The sequence below is a fragment of the Chiloscyllium punctatum genome, chromosome 46 (assembly GCF_047496795.1).
Source record: "Chiloscyllium punctatum isolate Juve2018m chromosome 46, sChiPun1.3, whole genome shotgun sequence".
Lineage (NCBI taxonomy): Eukaryota > Metazoa > Chordata > Chondrichthyes > Orectolobiformes > Hemiscylliidae > Chiloscyllium > Chiloscyllium punctatum.
The window spans coordinates 64,429,154-64,449,270 of NC_092784.1; the positions used below are offsets into that span (position 1 = coordinate 64,429,154).

Sequence of the window (20,117 nt, forward strand, 5' to 3'; positions counted from 1 at the left end):
TATGCGAATACATAATTGGTATCTGAATTAGAAAGATGTGCTGATTATAATGAAAAATATTCAGAAACCTTGAGATTCATAGTGAATTATGGAATAATAGTGACTGTAGATTATTAGACTTACAGCCAATAAATGAGGGAAATGCTGCATTTCAACTTCAAAAAAAGACTGCAATCCAAACAAAGAATAGGTCAGAGAGTTGAGCTATCCAAGGGTTAACTCAGTCACAATATGAGTGAAGGTAAAGATGGGTGTCCTGTGAAGAAAGGAGTTTACAGTCTGATGAAATAAAGCCACTGATACTAAACTGAGGTTGAGACAGTAAATCAGCATGTTTTTACAGAGTTTATATTACCACAACACTGCCTTATAAGTCCTTGCACCTCGCTGCTCACATTCAGAGACCAGAGGGATCAAATCTGGGAGCAATCAGACTCCCGTTTCAGCTGATGCCAACATCAATTGTATAAACATGCAGTTCAGGAGACCTCAGACTTTATATGGACATAAGGCATTAACTGCCAAAGCTCTCATTCTAAACACCTCGCAGTTCAGACAGATAGCAGCTTCTGGAAGACATAAACTCAATTTTCGTTTGTAGAAATCTGTTTTCACACCCACTCTGCTGGCCCAATCACTATGTAATATTTTGTATTGGGTACTTTCAGTATTTGGTTCAGGCTACAGACATGTGTTTGAGTTTTTATAAAGATTTGAATATTAACATAAAAGATTATTATGTGAAGTAGGAGCTCATGTGGAGTTAACATTGTCAGGATGTGATGAGTGGGGTGTAATAGGGGTCTGTGTTGTCCCCTCAGCTTTTTACAACTGATGTCAATGATAAGGATTGGGGGATTGAAAGCATGGTGGCTAAATTTGAAAATGACACTTAGTGAAATATGCAGGGAGGAGTATGTAAGGACGATACAGATAGATATACGTTGAGTTAATAGAGTGGTAAAAATCTGGCAGATGAAATATAATGTGAAAAAATGTGAAGTTCACTTTCATAGGAAAAATTCTGAGGTGCAGGGGATCTAGATGAGTCACAAGAAGCTAGTATGCAGCTACAGAAACTATTACAAAAGGCTAATGCAAATAAATTATTATGAAAGGAATTGAACACATAAGAAAGAAGGTATTTGGGGTCCAGGTGAGACCACATTTCAAATACTGCATGCAGTTCTGATTTTCTTCCTTTTATGAAGGTTTACTGATTGAAACCTGGAATGATGAGATTCCACTAGAGTTTAGAAGTGTGAGGAGCGACTTGGTTGAAGTTTATAAGTTCCTGACTGGTCTTTACAATGTGACTGTAATGGAAAGGATATTTCATCTTGTGGGTCAGTCCAGAACTAGGAAGCACTGTTTTAAAATTAGGCATTTAGGATATTTGAGAATTCTTTTTCTGAGGGTTATGCAACTTTGGAACTCTTTGTCTTAGAAGGCAGTTGGCGGGGGGCGGCGGGGGGGGCAGAGGTCATTGCATATTTTTAAGGCAGAGGTGGATAGATTCTTATTACAAAGAGAATCAAAAGTATTTGGGGTTGATGGGAATGTGACATCTGAAACACAAACAAATCAGCTGTGGTCTTAGTGAATGGTGGAACAGGTTTGAAGGGCCAAATGGTCTAATTCTGCTGTGAATTTGTATGTTCATATTGTGTATAATGGTGAGTGCAGATCCTGACTGTATTGGTGAATGTTACATGTGTTGTCAAATGGAAGTCGATCTCCGGTCTATGGAAGATGCTCAGAATTTGATGATGTATTTGCTACTGTTACACGACAGTAAGAAGGATAAGATCAATAATTTGATTATCTGAGGTAATGTGGAGTGATGTCATTCTGCTCGTTTTATTCTATAAAGTCAGTCTATTTTTGCTGCTCTTTGACTATTGCTGGACTAAAGCTGTCACTGAGTCACAGAGGTGGTTGTGAAGAGAACAGCTCCTTTTTTAGTATAAGATTCCCCAGTGATGTCACTACTACTTACACAGCTGCATTGGGCTGAGTGTGGAGTCTGGGCTCTGGTTCACAGAATAGCTGCTTGAATTAGTGCCATGTGCCTTTTTAAGGAGGAGATTTGGATAATCTGAGCATTCCTTCACACTCCCTGGAGTTACTCTTTAGGAATCCTGAAGAAGTTAGTGATTAGAGAACAAGGCAATTGATATTCAATTCTTGAAAACACAAAGAACTAGTTTTAAATAGTAATTAACTTAATCTTTGCGTGTAACTGAATTATGACAACAGGAATACCAAACATTTTTTAAAATTTGAAACATTGCCCTCTTTGTAATTGTGACAGCCTTCCTGTTTAGTTTATCACCTTGCTTGCTGAGACAGTGTTATCCTGAGGAAGGGTTCCCAACATTTTAAAAAGTTACTTGGGTGAAAATATGTCAGAACATTCAAGGCCTTTTTTTAAAAAAATTCATTTGTAGGACTTGGGTGTTGCTGGCCAGCCAGCATTGATAGCCCGTCCCTAGTTGCCCTTGAGAAGATGGTGGTGAGCTGCCTTCTTGAATCGTTGTAGTCCACTTGCTGTGAGTTGACCCACAATGCCAGTAGGGAGGTATTCCAGGATTTTGATCAATGACTGTGAAGGAACGGCGATGTATTTCCAAGTCAGGGTGGTGAGTGGCTTAGAGGGGATCTTGCAGATGGTGGTGTTCCCAAGTACCTACTGCCCTTGTCCTTCCAGATGGAAGTGGTCATGGGATTTGGAAGGTGCTGTCTAAGGATCTTTGGTGAATTTCTGCAGTGCATCTTGTGGATAGTACACACTGCTGCGACTGTGCGCTGGTGGTGCAGGGATTGAATGTTTGTAGATGTGGTGCCAATCAAACAGGCTGCTTTGTCCTGGATGGTGTCAAGCTCCTTGAGTGTTGTTGGAGCTGCCCCAATCTGGGTAAGTGGGGAGTATTGGAGTATTCCATCACACTCCTGACTTGTGCCTTATAGATGGTGGCTAGATTTTGGGGTGTCATGGGTGAGTTACTCACCACAGTATCCCTAGTCTCTGACCTGTTCCTGTAGACATTGTGTTTATGTGTTGAGTCCAATTGAGTCTCTGGTTAATGGTAATGCCAAGGATGTTGACAGTGGGGGATTCAGTGATGGTAATACCGTTGAATGTCAAGGGGCGGTGGTTACAGTGTCTCGTATTGGTGATGATCATTGTCTGGCATTTGTGTGGCACAAATGTTAATTGCCACTTGTGAGCCCAAGCCTACATATTGTCCAGATCTTGTTGCATTTGAGCACGGACTGCTTCAGTATCTGAGGAGTCAAGAATGGTGCTGAATATTGTGTAATCATCAGTGACCATCCCCACTTCTGACCTTATGACAGAGGGAAGGTTATTGAGGAAGCAGCTGAAGATTGTTGGGCCTAGGACACTACCCTGAGGGACTCCTGTAGAGATATCCTGGAGCTGAGATGACTGACCCTCCACAACCACAACTATCTTCCTTTGTGCCAGGTATGACTCTCATCAGGGGTGTGTTTGCACCCCCTCCTTTTTTTTGGTGAATGAGCGTTCAACAAGGTTCCCCATGGTAGAGTGGTTAGTAGGGTTAGATCCAATGGAATATGAGGAGAACTAGCAATTTGGATACAGAACTGGCTTGAAGGTTTGAGAAAGAAGGTTTTGGTGGAGGGTTGCTTTTCAGGATGGAGGCCTGTGACCAGCAGTGTGGTACAAGGATCGGTGCTGGGTCTCACCAGGACCTTGCCATTAAATATATAAATGCCCTGATTTGCCTTCCCAAAATTTAGCGCCTCGCATTTATCTAAATTAAACTTCACTTGCCACTCCTCGGCCCATTGGACCATCTCATGAAGATCCCATTGTAATCTGAGGTAACCTTCTTCACTGTCCACTACACCTCTAATTTTGGTGTCATCAGCAAACTTACTAACTATACCTCTTGCGCTCATATTCAAATCATTTATATAAATTATGAAAAGTAGTGGACCCAGCACCGATTCTTGTGGCACTCCACTGGTCACAGGCCTCCAGTCTGAAAAATAACCCTCCACCACCATCCTCTGTCTTCTTCCTTTGAGCCAGTTCTGTATCCAAATGGCTAGTTCTCCCTGTATTCCATGAGGTCTAACCTTGCTAATCAGTCTCCCATGGGGAACGCTGTCAAACGCCTTACTGGAGTCCATATCGATCACATCTGCTGCTCTGCCCTCATCAATCCTCCTTGTTACTTCTTCAAAAAACTCAATCAAGTTTGTGAGATATGGTTTCCCACACACAAAGCCATGTTGACTATCCCTAATTAGTCCTTGCCAATCCAAATACGTGTACATCCTGTCCCTCAGGATACCCTCCAACAACTTGCCCACCACTGATGTCAGGCTCACTGGTTTATAGTTCCCTGACTTGTCCTTATCACCCTTCTTAAACAGTAGCACCACGTTTGCCAACCTCCAGTCTTCCAGCACCTCACCTGTGACTATCAATGATATAAATATCTCAGTAAGAAGCAAAGCAATCACTTCCCTAGCTTCCCACAGGGTTCCCGGGTACACCTGATCAGGTCCTAGGGATATATCCACTTTTACGCATTTCAAGACATCCAACACTTCCTCCTCTGTAATATGGACAGTTTTCAAAATCACCATCTATTTTCCTACATTCTATATCTTCCATATTCTCTTCCACAGTAAATACTGATGCAAAATACTTGTTTAGTATCTCCCCCATCTCCTGCGGCTCCAACACAAAGGCCGCCTTGCTGATCTTTGAGGGGCTCTATTCTCTCCCCAGTTATCCTTTTGTCCTTAATGTATTTGTAAAAACCCTTTGGATTCTCCATCACCCTATTTGCCAAAGCTATCTCATTTCCCCTTTTTGCCCTCCCGATTTCCCTCTTAAGTACACTCCTACTGCCTTTATACTCTTCTAAGGATTCACTCAATCTATCCTGTCTATACCTTACATTTGTTTCCTTCTTTTTCTTAACCAAACCCTCAATTTCTTTAGTCATCCAGCATTCCCTACACCTACCAGCCTTTCCTTTCACCCTAATAGGAATATACTTCCTCTGGACTCTCATTATCTAATTTCTAAAGGCTTCCTATTTTCCAGCCGTCCCTTTACCTGCGAACATCTGCCTCCAATCAGCTTTTGAAAGTTGTTGCCTAATACCGTCAAAATTGGTCTAGAATTATTTAGGTTATCTAGTTGACATGGACAAATTGAACCAAAGGGTCTGTTTCCATGCTGGACAGCTCTATGATTCTATGACTCCTTGCCTCTGATTATGACTCTTCGAGTGCTGCCGAGACAGTGCTACCAGCAACCAATCCCTGTCTTTTCTGGGCACATCCTCTGACTTCCCTGTCCGTTTGAACACTGGCAAATTACATGAAACAAGCTGCTCCATCCTCACAATTCCCATTATGAATTTGAACCAGGATGGGAACCAGAAATTATGACTTCAAGTAATTAAGTAATTATCAGTTCTATTAATTAGTGTCTAAAAATCTCCAACCAGTTTGTCAAATATGATTGAACTTTTATAAGCCCATGTTGATTCTGTCCAATTTTATGGTTAGATACAATTCGTAGGGCTAAAGGAATCAAATGGTAGGGTATGAGGCAAAAATGGGGACAGCTTACTGAGTTGGATGATCAACTATGATCATATTGAATAGGGAGCAGGCTTGCAGGGCCAAATGGCGTTCTTCTGTTCCTATTTTCTACATTTCTGTGTTATTGATATCTTCCTGCAATTGACAGCCATTTTTTTACTGTGGACCACCCAGCCAATTCTTGTGTTATCTTCAAATTTCCCAATCATCCCTCCCACACTGAAGTTTAAATCATAAATGTATATCACAAAAACAAATAGTAATCCTGCAGAACACCATCAAAAAGCTTTCCATTTATAAAAATGTCCATTGACCATTATCCTTTGTTTCCTGTGACTGAGCCAATTTTGGAAACAACTTGCTACATTTTCCTATATCCCACTGTAATAATCATGGTGGAAGCAATGGCCTAGTGTTATTATCAGCTAATGTTCTGGGGACCATGGTTCAAATCCCAGCACAGCAGATGGTGGAATGTGAATTCAATAAAAAGTATCTGGAATTAAAAATTACTGATGACCATGAAACCATTGTTGATTGCTGGAAAAATGCATCACTCGTCCTTCAGGGAAAGAAATCTGCATTCTCACCATGCCTCGATTAGATTAGATTAGATTACTTACAGTGTGGAAACAGGCCCTTCGACCCAACAAGTCCACACCGCCCTGCCGAAGCGCAACCCACCCATACCCGTACATCTACCCCTTACCTAACACTACGGACAATTTAGTATGGCCAATTCACCTGGCCTGCACATTTTTGGATTGTGGGAGGAAACCGGAGCACCCGGAGGAAACCCACGCAGACACAGGGAGAATGTGCAAACTCCACACAGAGAGTCGCCTGAGGCGGGAATTGAACCCGGGTCTCTGGCGCTGTGAGGCAGCAGTGCTAACCACTGTGCCACCGTGCCGCCCCTACATGTGACTTGAGACTCAAAGCAATGCAGTCGATTCTCAATTGCCCTCTGAAATGACCTAGCAAGCCATTCAGTTGTATTAATTGTCAAAAGTCTCAAAGAAATGAAACCAGATGGAACACCTGGTATTTACCTAGGTACCGGAAAAGACATTGGCAGAAACAGCGCTATCAACCCTGCAAACGCTTCTTACTAACATCTGGAGGCCTGTGCCAAAATTGGGAGAGCTTTCTGACAGATGAGTCAGGTTGACATAGTCACACTCATAGAATCATTCTTTATAGCCAATGTCCCAGACATCATGATCACTATCCATGGATATGCCCTGACCCTGACCCACTGGTAGGATATAACCAGCAATGGTAGAAGCACCATGGTATACATTTGGGAGGGTGTTCTCTTGGGAGTCCTTAGCATTGACTGTGGGCCCCATGAAGTCTCACGGCTTCAGATTAAACATGACAAGGAAACCTCCTGCAGATTACCACGTGCTGTCCTCCCTTGGCTGATGAATCAGTACTCCTCCATTTTGAACATAAGAACATAAGAACTAGGAGAAGGAGTAGGCTATCTGGTTCTTCGAGCCTGCTCTGCCACTCAAATAAGATTATGGCTAATCTTTTCTTGGACTCGGCTCCATTTACCGTGCTCTTTGATAGCCTCCCTCACTTCCTTCGACACCCATGGCATATTACTCCTTTCTTACAGTCCTTCCTTTCACTGGAATATACTTTTGCTGAGTACTTTGAAAAATTGCTTTGAAAGTCCTCCGCTGCTTGTCAACTGTCCCACCATAAAAATCTTTGTTTCCAGTCGACTTTAGCCAAGTCCTCCCTCATTCTATTGTAGTCTCTCTTGTTTAAGCACAGGACTCTGCTATTGGATCTTATCTTCACACACTCCATCCGTATTCTAAATTCAGCCACACTGCGATCGCTCCTTCAAAGAGGATCCCTAATTAAGAGGTCATTTGTTATTCCTGTCTCATTACACAACACTTGAAGGAAGCACTGAGGATGGCAAGGGCACACAATGTACTCTGGATGGGGGATTTCAATGTTTACCACCAAGAGTGGATTGACAGCTACATTACTGATTGAGCTAGTCGGGTCCTAAAGGACAAGCTGCTCGACTGGGTCTGCAGCAGGTGCTGAGGTAACCAACAAGAGGGGGAAAAAACTTGACCTCATCTTTACCAATCTGCTGGATACAGATGCATCTGTCCATGACAGTATCGGTAAGAGTGACCACCGCATAATTCTTGTGGAGACACTTTTTAACACAGATCTCCAGCATCTGCAGTCCTCAATTTCTCCTAGGAGCAACATCAGGCATACTTGAAGATGAGATGTCAATCTGGTGAAGCTAACAAACAAGACCAGTTGTATGCCAAACAGAATAAGCAGCAAGTCATAGACATACCTAATCAATGCCACAACCAACAGATCAAATGAAAGCTCTGCAGTCCTATCACATCCAGTTGGGAATGGTGATGGACGATTAAACCACTCACTGGAGGAGGAGGATCCACAAAGAACCCCATCCTCAATGATGGAAGAGCCCAGCGCATCAGTCGAAAAGTTAAGGTTGAAGCTTTTGCAGCAATTTTCAACTGAAAGTGCAAACTGGATGATTAATCTTTGCTGCCTTCAGTGGTTTCCAGCATTATAGATACCAGTCTCAGCCAATTTGATTTAGTCCACGTGGTATCAACAAAGGTTACAGGCCTTGACAACAGTCCAGCAATAGTACTGAAGATTTGTGATCCAGAACATGCTGTTCACCTAGCTAATCTGTTCCATACAGCTACAACACTGATTTCTACCTGACAATGTGGAAAATTGACCAGGTTTGTCCTGTATATAAAAAGCAGGACAAATCCAATGCAGCCAATTACTATCCTATCAATTTACTCTTGATCATCAATAAAGTGATGGAAGGTGTCACCAACAGCGCTAGCAAGCAGCATTTGCTTTACATTAGCCAGTTTGTGTTTAACCAGCACACTCAGCTCCTGACCTCATTATTGCCTTGGTTCAAACATGGTTGAAAGAATTGAATTCCAGAGGTGAGGGGAGAGTGACAGGCCTTGCTATCAAGGTTACATTCATAGAATTATAGAATCATTCAGCACGGAAACAGATCCTTCATTTGACCTTGTCCATGCTGTTGAGGTTTCCCAAACTAAATGAGTCCCATTTGCCTCTAAATCCTTTCTATTCGTGTCCATAGCCAAATGTCTCTTAAATGTTGAAACTGTATTTTCATTGACCATTTCAACTGGCAGTTCATTCCACCCTTTGTGTGAAAAAATTGCACCTCAACTGCCTTATAAATCTTTCCCCCGTCATGTTAAAACTATGTCCTCTAATTTTGAATTCCCTTATCCTTGGGAAAGACCTTTACCGATTCATGTTATGATTTTATAAATATCTGTAAGATCACCCTCAACATCCTATGTGCAAGGGGAAAAGGTCCCAGCCAACATTGACTGGAATTCACTAGTGTTAGAGGTCTAGATGGAGCAGAATTTGTAAGGAGCATCCAAGAGGGTTTTATACAGCAGAATGTAAATTGTCCAACTCAGGAAGAGGCCATACTGGACCTGGTGTTGGGGAATGAGTCCAGCCAGGTGGGTGAAGTTTCAGTAGGGGATTACTTTGGGAGTGGTGATCACAATTCCATAAGTTTTAGAATACCCATGGTCAAAGACGAGAGTGGTCCAAAAGGAAGAGTGCTAAATTGGGGGAACGCCAACTACAGAAGAATTCAGCAGGAGCTGGGGGAATGTGGATTGGGAGCAGCTGTTTGAAGGTAAATCCAGATTTGATATGTGGGAGGCTTTTAAAGAGAGGTTGATTAGAGTGCGGAATAGACAGGCGGGAGGCTGGAAGCTCACAGCAAGCCAGGCAGCATCAAGAGGTGGAGAAATTGACATTTTGAATGTAACCCTTCTTCAGGACTCCGGCTAGGGTGTAGGGGGAGCTGCAGAGAAAGGGAATGGCGGGGGCAGGGTGGTGAAGTGAGGATAGGTGAAGACAGGTAGAAAGTACGACCTGGTTGGTTAAATGGGAGGAATGAATCTAGTTGGTGGCAGGGAGGAGTTTGTGAGGGGGCAGGAGCTGGGAAGGGAGTCAGGAATGGGAAGGGAGGTTATTTGAAATTAGAGAACTCAATGTTGAGTCATCTGTGCTGTGGGCTGCTCAGGTGGATGATGGAAGTATTGTTCTTTCAATTTGCACTGTGGTTTGTTTTGGCAATGCAGGATGCCAAGGATGGTCATGTCGAAAACGGAGTGGGAAGGGGAATTGAAATGGGCGGTGGCTGGGAGTTCCAATTGGCCCCTGTGGACCCAGCTGCGATGCTCGGTGAGCTGTTCTCTAAATTTACATTTGATCTCCCTGATGTAGAGAAGACCACATCGGGAGCACCTGATGTAGTGAACAAGGTCAGAAGAGAGGCGGTGAACCTCTGTCTCACCTGGAAGGACTGTTTGGGACCCTGGATGGAGGTGAGAGGGCTGGTGTACTGGCAGGATTTGCACCTTTTCTGGTCGCAGTGGAAGACACCTGGGGGTTTGGTGAGGAGAGTGGCGCAAACCAAGGACTGTCGAAAGGATTTGTCCTTTTGGAAGACAGAAACGGAAGGGGAGGGGAAGATGTTCTCGGTGGTGAGGTCTAGTTGATATGCATTGGATGCAGGACAGACATGACCGTGAAAATGAGGGATAGAAATGGCAAGATTAGGGATCAATGGATGACAGGTGAAATTGTGAAACTGACTAAGAGGAAAAAGGAAGTATACATAAGATCTAGGTGACTGAAAACAGACAAAGCTTTCGGAGAATATCGAGAAGGTAGGACCAATCTGAAATGAGGAATTAAAAGGGCTAAAAGGGGTCATGAGATATCTTTAGCAAACAGGGTTAAGGAAAATCCCAAAGCCTTTTTTTCATATATGGGGAGCAAGAGGGTAACTAGAGAAAGGGTTGGCCCACTCAAGGACAAAGGAGGAAATTTATGCCTGGAGTCAGAGAAAATGGGTGAGATTCTTAACAAGCTGAAAATGTGTTGCTGGAAAAGCGCAGCAGGTCAGGCAGCATCCAAGGAGCAGGAAAATCGACGTTTCAGGCATGAGCCCTTCTTCAGGAATCCTTTGAAGAAGCTCTCTTCCTCCCTCTACAGAGATTCTTAACAAGTACTTTGCATCGGTATTCACTGAGGAGAGGGACATGATGGATGCTGAGGTTAGGATAGATGTTTCATTACTCTCGATCAAGTCAGCATTAAGAGGGAGGAAGTGTTGAGTATTCTAAAAGGCATTAAGGTGGACAAGTCCCCAGGTCTGGATGGGATTTATCCGAGGTTATTGAGGGAAGTGAGAGAGGAAATAGCTGGGGCCTTAACAGATATCTTTGCAGCATCCTTGAACACAGGTGAAGTCTTGAAGACTGGAGAATTGCTAATGTCGTCCCCTTGTTTAAGAAGGGTAACAGGGATAATCCAGGTACTTATAGACCAGAGCCTGGTGTCAGTGGTAGGGAAGCTACTGGAGAGGATATGAGGGATAGAATCTATTCCCATTTGGACAAAAATGGGCTTATCAGTGATAAGCAACATGGTTTTGTTCAGGGAAGGTCATGTCTTAACAACTTGATAGAATTCTTTGAGGTAGTGACAACATTGATTGATAAGGGAAAGGGATGTAGATGTCATATACATGGACTTCAGTAAGAAATTTGATAAGGTTCCCCATGGTAGGCTGATGGAGAAAGCGAAGTTGCATGAGGTCCAGGGTGCACTAGCTAGATCAATAGAGAACTGGCTGGGCAGCAGGAGACGGAGAGTAGTAGTGGAAGGGAGTTTCTCAAAATGGAGATCTGTAACCAGTGGTGTTCCACAGGGATCAGCGTTAAGATCACTGTTGTTTGTGATATACATAATGATCTGGTAGAAGTTATAGTTGATCTGATTAGCAAGTTTGCAGAACACAAATATTGGTGGAGTAGCAGATAGTGAAGGGTACTGTCAGAGAATGCAGCTGAATATAGATAGATTGGAGAGTTAGGTGGAGAAATGGCAGATGGAGTTCAATCCGGTCAAATGCAAGGTGATGATTTTGGAAGATCGAATTCAAGTGCAAACTATACAATAAATGGAAAAGCCCCAGGGAAAATGGATGTACAGGGAGATTCAAGCATTCAGGTCCATTGTACCCTGAAAGTGACAACACATGTTACATTTATATAGGACTTTGGTTCAAGTTCAACATGAGAGGGGAAATGTTTAAGGGAGATATGCATGGAAAGTTCTTTACCATGAGCGTGATGGGTGCATGGAATGCATTACCAATGGAGGTGGTAGACATGGGCATGATAGCGTCATTTAAGATGTATCTAGACAGATTCATGAATGGGCAGGAAGCAGAGGGATACCCTTAGAAAATAGGTGACAGGTTTAGATAGAGGTTCTGGATCAGCACAGGCTTGGAGGGCTGAAGGACCTGTTCCTGTGCTGTAATTTTCTTTGTTCTTAATCAATTCCTTGATCCTCCTTTATTGACTCCTAATGTATACCCAAACCTCAAAATCTATTCTTTGTTCTTGCCAATTTCTATGCCTCTTTTTTGCATCTACTACCTAACTTGCCCTGTAACCCTGTAAACAATATTCTCTTTGCATTCTTGCATCAGACAGGAATAAACATTTTTTCGTTCACCCATTCACTTTGTATTTGGAGACAATAAACTGATGCCAGGAATTCTGTTTGAGCCCTGGGAATTGGAAGAAAATATGTGTGGTAGGAAATATTGGGATAATCTAAATATATTTTTTAGTTCCTTCCACATGAACTCAAAGAAATAAATAGATCTTCAACCTCAGAGCGAGAGGTAACAGAAGCGTTACCATGAATGTTGCCAGTTGGTGGTTTACAAACCCCTCAAAGACTAATATTCCCAGGACATAATGTAACATTCAGGTTCCTACCAATCAGACAACGTCAATTATGAACAAAATCATCAGTGCTGAAGAAAAAAGGTTCATCTTGTAGTGCAAAGTATTTTGCATGTACTCATACAGAGTACCTTTTGAACAGACAGTCTTTGAAAAAGTTTAAGGATCTCATCTTCCCTCAGTTCAGTTCATTCTATTACTGATGCTCTAGCCGTATTTGGTCAGTGTTTAAAAGGCTCTGGGTGGTATTTTCTCTGACACGTTTCCTAAAGTAGAAGAAATTATGCTTCTGTTTATAATTCCTTTCAGCTACAAGTACTTCATATGTCACTTGCTAAACAATTGACCCATAATGTGATGAATTGGTTAAAATTGTTCATGAAATCCCATTTACATTGACGAGGACCTCAGGAGTTATCTAACACAATTCATACTCGATGTGGCTGCTCCAAAACAACTTAATGACCATTCCAAGCCACTGTCACTCTCAGTGGTCAAAAATACCAAGAGATGCTTTGAGAATAAAAAGACATCTCAACATCTCTTTAAAGGGTCACTTATAACACTGGACGCTATTCAGCTTGTCCCTCCTATTCCTTCAGTAATGTTCACCTAACCAGTCTAAATCAGCAACAGACTCTCAAATTTTGGATTTAAATAAATTTATTCAATCAGTTCAAGAATTTCAGTACAAAAGGCAATAACTGTAGTTTTTTTTAAGCTTTGATGTTCAATACAACATTTTATAAAACTGGCCTGTGACACCAGGTTTATTTGAATACAAGACACTTTAATTGTTAAAAAATAACAATTGAACAGAATTGAAGACACTTGTTAGACTTCAGTATTGTGTACAGATGTAGGTCCCATGTTATAGTAAAGATGTGAACACATAGAACATAGAACAATTCAGCGCAGAACAGGCCCTTCAGCCCTCGATGTTGCGCTGACCTGTCAACTATTCTCAGCTCACCCCCCAACACTATCCCAAAATGATCCATTGCAGAGGTGCAAAAGCCATTTACAAAAATGAAATGGTTCCAGGAATAAGAAACCTCAGTTGAGAGGATAGACTAAAGAAGCTGGGACGGTTCTCACTGGCGAGAAGTCAAAGAACAAGGTTTTCAAAATAATGAGTAGCTGGATAGAGTAGGTAAAAACTATAGGACCATAATAAAAGTATAAGTAGCAGCAACAGGAGTAGGCAATTCTGCCCTTGAATATGCTGCACCATTCAATAGAATCATGGCTGATCCAACATTCCTCATGTCCACTTTCCTGACCTTTACCCATAACCCTTGATTGCTCTACTGATCAAGATTCTAGATCAGCCTTAAATATACACAAGGATTCTGCTCTCTGTGGCAAGGAGTTCCAAAGATTCCCAACCCTGTGAAAGAAGAAATTCCTCCTCATCTCGGTCTTAATTGGTGCCCTTTATTCGGAGACTATACCCCCGGTCCTAGACTCTTTCATGAGGAAGCATCCTCTCAACAATTACCCTGTCAAGCCCCTTAAGAATTCAATACGTTTTGATGAGAAACTATTCCTGTTCATGAAGAGTGCATAGAATTAAAGTGATTAGCAAAAGGAAATACTTTCTCCTACAGTTGGTAGTTAGGGTATGGAATTCACTGCCTGAAAATGTAGTGGTGGCAGGTTTAATTGAGGTAGTCAAGAGAGCTTTGGGAGATTATTTGGATAAAAATAGTTTGAAAGGGTATGGGAAAACAGGAGATTGGCATTAGGTAATGGTGCTCATTTAATGAGCTTGTGTAGGCAAGCTAGGCCAAAAGGCTGTCCATTCCGTAAAACTTCTGTGATATCAATCTTTTCACACCATGTGCAGGAGAATAACAAATCCCTTTCCAATAGGGGGTTGTATCTGAGGCAAGTGTAGAAACGAATAAGTACACAGTTATTTTGGAATGCTATGGACATAATAACACGAATCCTAATATTCAACAGGATTATCGACAAATTCAATGTCAGTCCATTATAAAGCCATTGGCATGAGGCCCAATTACAAGAACATGGCAAGTGCAGTGTTTGAAACAGGTGGTAACGTACAAGGAGCTGGGTTTTCTCATCTAGAAGTACTGGCACAGTCAATATATAAAATAGCATGCTCATGGAATAGACTGACACCCCAAGTAACTGGAATTCAATGGTAGTGTGTTGTTTTCTTTGTTGGTTGAAGGTTTTTAAAAATTCATTTGTGGGACTTGGGTGTTGCTGGCCAGCCAGCATTGATAGCCCATCCCTAGTTGCTCTTAAGAAGGTGGTGGTGAGCTGCCTTCTTGAATCGCTGCAGTCCAGTTACTGAGGGTTGACACACAATGGCATAAGGGAGGGAATTCCAGGATTTTGACCCAACGACTGTGAAGAAAGGGCAGTATATTTCCAAGTCGGGGGGGGCGAGTGGCTTGGAGAGGAACTTGCAGGTTTTTAACAAAAGATTCCAAGGTGAGGAGGTCATGTGGCACAGTTGTTGCATACCATCTCTGGATTAATGTCACATTCAGGACTCGTGGTCATAGGAATTTAGGAATAGGAGAGGCAGCCATTCAATGTCATCATGGCTGATCTGTGGCCTAATTCCATTTACTTACCCTTGGTCTATATCTCTTAGTACCTTTGTTCAATTTAGATACAAAACGAAGAATTGATCCTGCATCCACTGACATTTTGGAAGAGTGCGCCAAACATCTACTACCCTCTGTGTGTAGAAATTCTTCCTAACATCTCTCCTGAAAAGTCTGGCCCTAATTCTCAGACAATGGTCAGGCCCAGCAGCGACAACAGCAAGTAAGAGTGAACCTATGGGGGAACAGTGGCAGCAGGATAAATATCAGAGGTGCAATGTCAGTCCGAGCAGTGACAAGGTGAAGGAACTGAACCTGGGGGTGAACATCAACAGAGTAGAGTCCTGGAGGTGATGTCAGGACTCAAATAGTGATCTAGGCTGGGCTGCTCAGGAACCAGGTTTACATACTGAGTGAGGAGTTTCTGGAGAGAAATAAAGTACTTCTTGTAGTCGTAGTCTGCTAGGAATAGAGAGTGAGAGACCTGAGTTTGGTGACGAGCGGGTAAGGTTGTGGATTATTGACTGTAGTTGATAAGGTGGATTTAGTCAAGAAGTTTCAAAATGGCAGGGAACTCAGCCCCATGGAATGCTCCTCCTGCAATAAGTGGGAAATCAGGGACATTTCAAGTATCCAATTCCATTACATATGCAGAAAGTGTGTTCAATTGTAGCTCCTGATTTGCTGCATGGAGGGTCTAGACTCACTATGGAGCATTCATGAGGCTGAGAATAGTGTGGACAGTATATTCAATGAGCTGGTCACACCACCAATGAGGTGGTGGACAGAAAAGAGTTGGGTGACCACCAGGAAGACGAGTAAGCATGAGTTGGCAGTGTGGGAGTACCCAATGCCATTCCCATGCCAAACGGGTATTGCTTTGGACACTGTTTTTCTCTGGAGGGGTGGTGGTTATTGCCTCCCTGATGCCAGGGTCAGTAATGTCTCTGAGCATTCCATTAGTTTTCTTCATTATTTTATGCATCTGTTTGTGGCATTTTAAAGATATATGCATCCGACCTCCCCTCCGCACACCCCCCCCCCCCTCCAAACTCCCACCCTGCACAAGTCTCTTAAACCCTCTGCTGTATTAATTCCATACCATCTCCTTTCTTGGTCCAAAATGGATCAGTTCATCCTGGTTTACACTGAACTCCATCCGACAGTTTTGCCCATTCACCAAGTCTATCAGTATCCCTTTGTAACTTTGAGTTATCTTTTACATTTTCTATAATGCTGCCTAACTTTGTGTTAATCTTCAGTGCCATTATCCAAGTTGTTAATAAATAAATTGAGGCCCTAACACAGATCCTTGTGGGACACCACTGTACACATCTTGCCATTTTGAGTACCCAACCATTATTCCTATTTCCCAGCCATATCAGTAATTTGCCTTCAATTCTCTGGGTTTCTACCTTAATTAAGTCTTTCATGAGTCCTTTATCAAATGCCTTCTGGACATCTATATAAACAACAACCACAGACATTCTCCTGTTCACTACCATAGTTAACTCTTCAAAAACATTCTGAGATTTGCCAGGCATGACCTACCTGTCATGAATTCATGTGGTCTCTCCCTAATTAACTGAAAATTTAAGGTGTTACTCATCCTTGATCATAGATTCCAACAATTTCCGTACCACAGATGTTAGGCTAACAAGCTGAAATTTCCCTGGTTTTCGCCTTTTTCTCTTTCTAAAAGATTGATATCTGCAATTTTTCAATTTAGAGAGACGACTCCAGTGTTTAGGGAATTCTGAAAAATTATAGTTCAGTATCTATAAAGTTCTCTCCCACTTTCTTTAACATTCTTGGATGGAAACCATTCATTTTACAGATTTGTTACTTCTTTAATTCTATTAATTCCAATGTTTTACCTAATTTTATTCGGTCATAAAGAAGGTGTTTTCACAATGTCACCAACAGGTTGATTATCAATTTGTAAATTTGTAAATGCAACACATGCCAATAGCAGATGGTAAGAGTGGGAGAGATTCCTGGTCAGCCACATGATAGAAAGGCCACTGGGGCCTCCACCACTGTCCTTAGCTACAGGTTACAACATAGGACAGCATGGTGCAAGCTGCAACAGCAACCTGGACTCATCGGGGAGCTGGTTTGCAGGATGGCTAGTGAGAATCATGTTGGTGCCAATAGCACAACATTTGATTCATGTTCTGGCTGGGGTGGATTCAGGGTCTGCCTATTACCTGATCCATGGTAGAGATTAAATCATAAATGGGTTGGATGTGTATAGGGTTAGAGAACCAATGAGTAAGAATCTGATATAACCTAAAAGATTAAATTGAACGTGAGGAAGCTCAAAAAAAAGGGAGAAAAGAACTTTCTCAGTTTAAAAATTTGTTGTCACTAACCCTTCATATTTATGTAGCAGGTTAATGGTCTTTGTTGAAGATTATTTGGCCAGTGTATCAGTGGAAAGTCTGATTGATCTTTACCATGTAGTGTAAGGAACAGCAATAACACAGTAGTAGTGACATGTAATGTTGGTTGAAGAATTAATATTGGTAACAGCATGAGGAAAATTTGCTGTTTAAAGACAAGGATTAGCTTTTACATTTGTCTGTGAACAGCAAAGAGAGGAATGTGACAGAGTAGAACCTGATTAATGAAGATTATAGAAGCTGGGAGGAGATAATTAGCTTACAAGTGAAGGATTTGGAACCAAAGGACTAGTTATAATGGAAATTGTAAAAGTGGTTTTGGGAGGGAGGATATGTAATATACAACAAACTCAGACAAGAAGACACAACATGCCCAGAGATTCTAGCCACAAGACCATACATCAAAGACATCTTGGTGATGACAACCAGACTACATTGACCATTTAGCACCATGGCAGCCCAGAAACCTACCAACAAACAAACAGCTACTGATGAACCTAACTGACCCTGTACGAACAACCAGCAAAATGAATATTATTTCCGAAATACCCTGCAAGAACTATAACAAAGACTACGTCAGGCAGACAGGCAGGAAAATAGCCACCAAGATACATGAACACCAACTAGCCACCAAAAGTCATGACCAGCTATCACTAGTATCCTTACACACAGATAAAGGAGGACACCAAAAGAGAAAACGCTGGAAAAGCTTTGACAAAGGGTCAGTTCGACTCGAAATGTCAGCTCTTTTCTCTCCTTACAGGTGCTGCCAGACCTGCTGAGATTTTCCAGCATTTTCTCTTTTGGTTTCAGATTTCAGCATCCGCAGTGATTTGCTTTTATAAAGGAGGACACCACTTTGACTGGGACAATACATCCATCCTAGGACAGGGTAAATAGAGACACGCACGGGAATTCCTAGAGGCCTAGCATTCATAGCAGAACTCCATCAATAAACACATCAATTTGGATCCCACTTACCAACCTCTGAGAAAAAGAACCAGAAATGATATCACCCGCCTTAACAGACCAAGACACACAAATAGAAAGCAGGACAGTACACTAGTGCTTCAACAGAGGCTCACTGATGTTACCTAGCATGGTGACGAAACATCTGAGAACAAACCTACCAGCTCAGTGAGCAAACTTACAACCTGAACCTCAATCTGAGCTACAAATCTTCTCAAAAATCACAAAGGATATATGGTCTCAGAAATGAAGCTCTGAGCTCAGACAGGAAACTGTCTGATTGGCAAGGGAGACATGTATTTTCACCCTTGGTGAAATGGGTTTGATCTTCCAAACTTTGTCCTGGAGGAAGTTATAATTCATAAAAACATTCATAACATTATAGTGGTAGCAATATGGAGGAAAACTAGAGCTGGTTGTCAGTAAGCATGTTGTAGTTGATCTCATGACTATTGATTATTACTGAGAGAAATCATGTAGAAAAGGAGGGGCTAAGTTATATTCTTTAGGGCACTCAAAATCATAAGGACATAAGGAATAACCACCTTTTGATAAATTACTTATTGTCTTGCCCTATAATATTTGGTAGGTGACTTCTTTAATTCACTATAATCCCCACATTCTTGCTTACATATTGAACTTCTCAGATAAAAGGTCAAATGTTTCATTTAGCAATTAGTGCCCAGGATCATGACTAAACTTTACTCAATTTAATTTCCCAAATCTCTCTATTTACTTAGCCTCTGTGCAATTTAGAAAATACTCATGCATTCTTGATCCGTTGTAGATAATCCAACACTCTCAGATCGGGAAACCTTATGGCAGGTGGAGCTCAAACAGTTAATCCATTAACATCCCTTTGAAACTTTCTGCTTCTGTTTACTCTTTACAGTGCAACTTATACAATTTCCTACTACTTCATCCAAATCATTTATACATATCGTTAAAAGCTGGAGACCCCAGAAGCTTGGGGGACACCCGCCAATTTGAGGATGTATTTTTTATCTTTTTCTCTCCCCTACCTCTACCCAATTTTTATCCAAGCCAATAAGTTGTTTCCAATTCCATACACTTTCCTTTTACATGGAATCCTTGTATGTTTTCTGAAATTCCATTTAAATAGCACTATAAGTGCTTCCTAACTACAGTACTATGTTAGCGATTTCCTAAAAGAAACGCTTTAGAAATACCTTAGCCTTTACAAATCTATGATCCAACTGCAACGCATTTACACTAACTAGTTGAGTGATCAACAATTAATGGTGCAATTTGATTCTGATTCATTAAATAGATGCATTTCATAAATGTATTTACCAGTTAAATGGGAGTTATAGAAATGTGTGGGGAATGGGATTTGGTTAAAATAGCTGATTTGGTTAAAATAAAGCAGAGTATGATATTTTCAATAGCCAATCTCTGGGGTGACCAGGGAAATTAGATGTGTTTCTTTGGAGAGCAGAGACTGCTGAATGTGGTAGAAGAGTAAATAGGAAAAATCAGTCCATAAAAAAAGGGAATGTATCTCTTGGGTTAAATAGCCATTTTCTATTCCTAAAAATCCTTATTTTAATAATCAGATATCTCAAACCATTAATAAGGGAGATTCAAATTGTAAGACTTATTTAGTTATTTTAAATAAATTCTGAGTCTGATCTGTCTAGGTTTAAAGA

The 20,117-nt window shown here is 41.6% G+C and overlaps 1 protein-coding gene across 8 annotated transcripts in view; it reads right to left on the reverse strand.

Annotated features, from left to right (window-relative positions):
• The window catches only part of LOC140468242 (calponin-1-like), a 112,179-nt gene that overhangs the window by 45,860 nt on the left and 46,202 nt on the right, over positions 1-20,117 (reverse strand). The gene's annotated exons all lie outside the window — the stretch shown is intronic.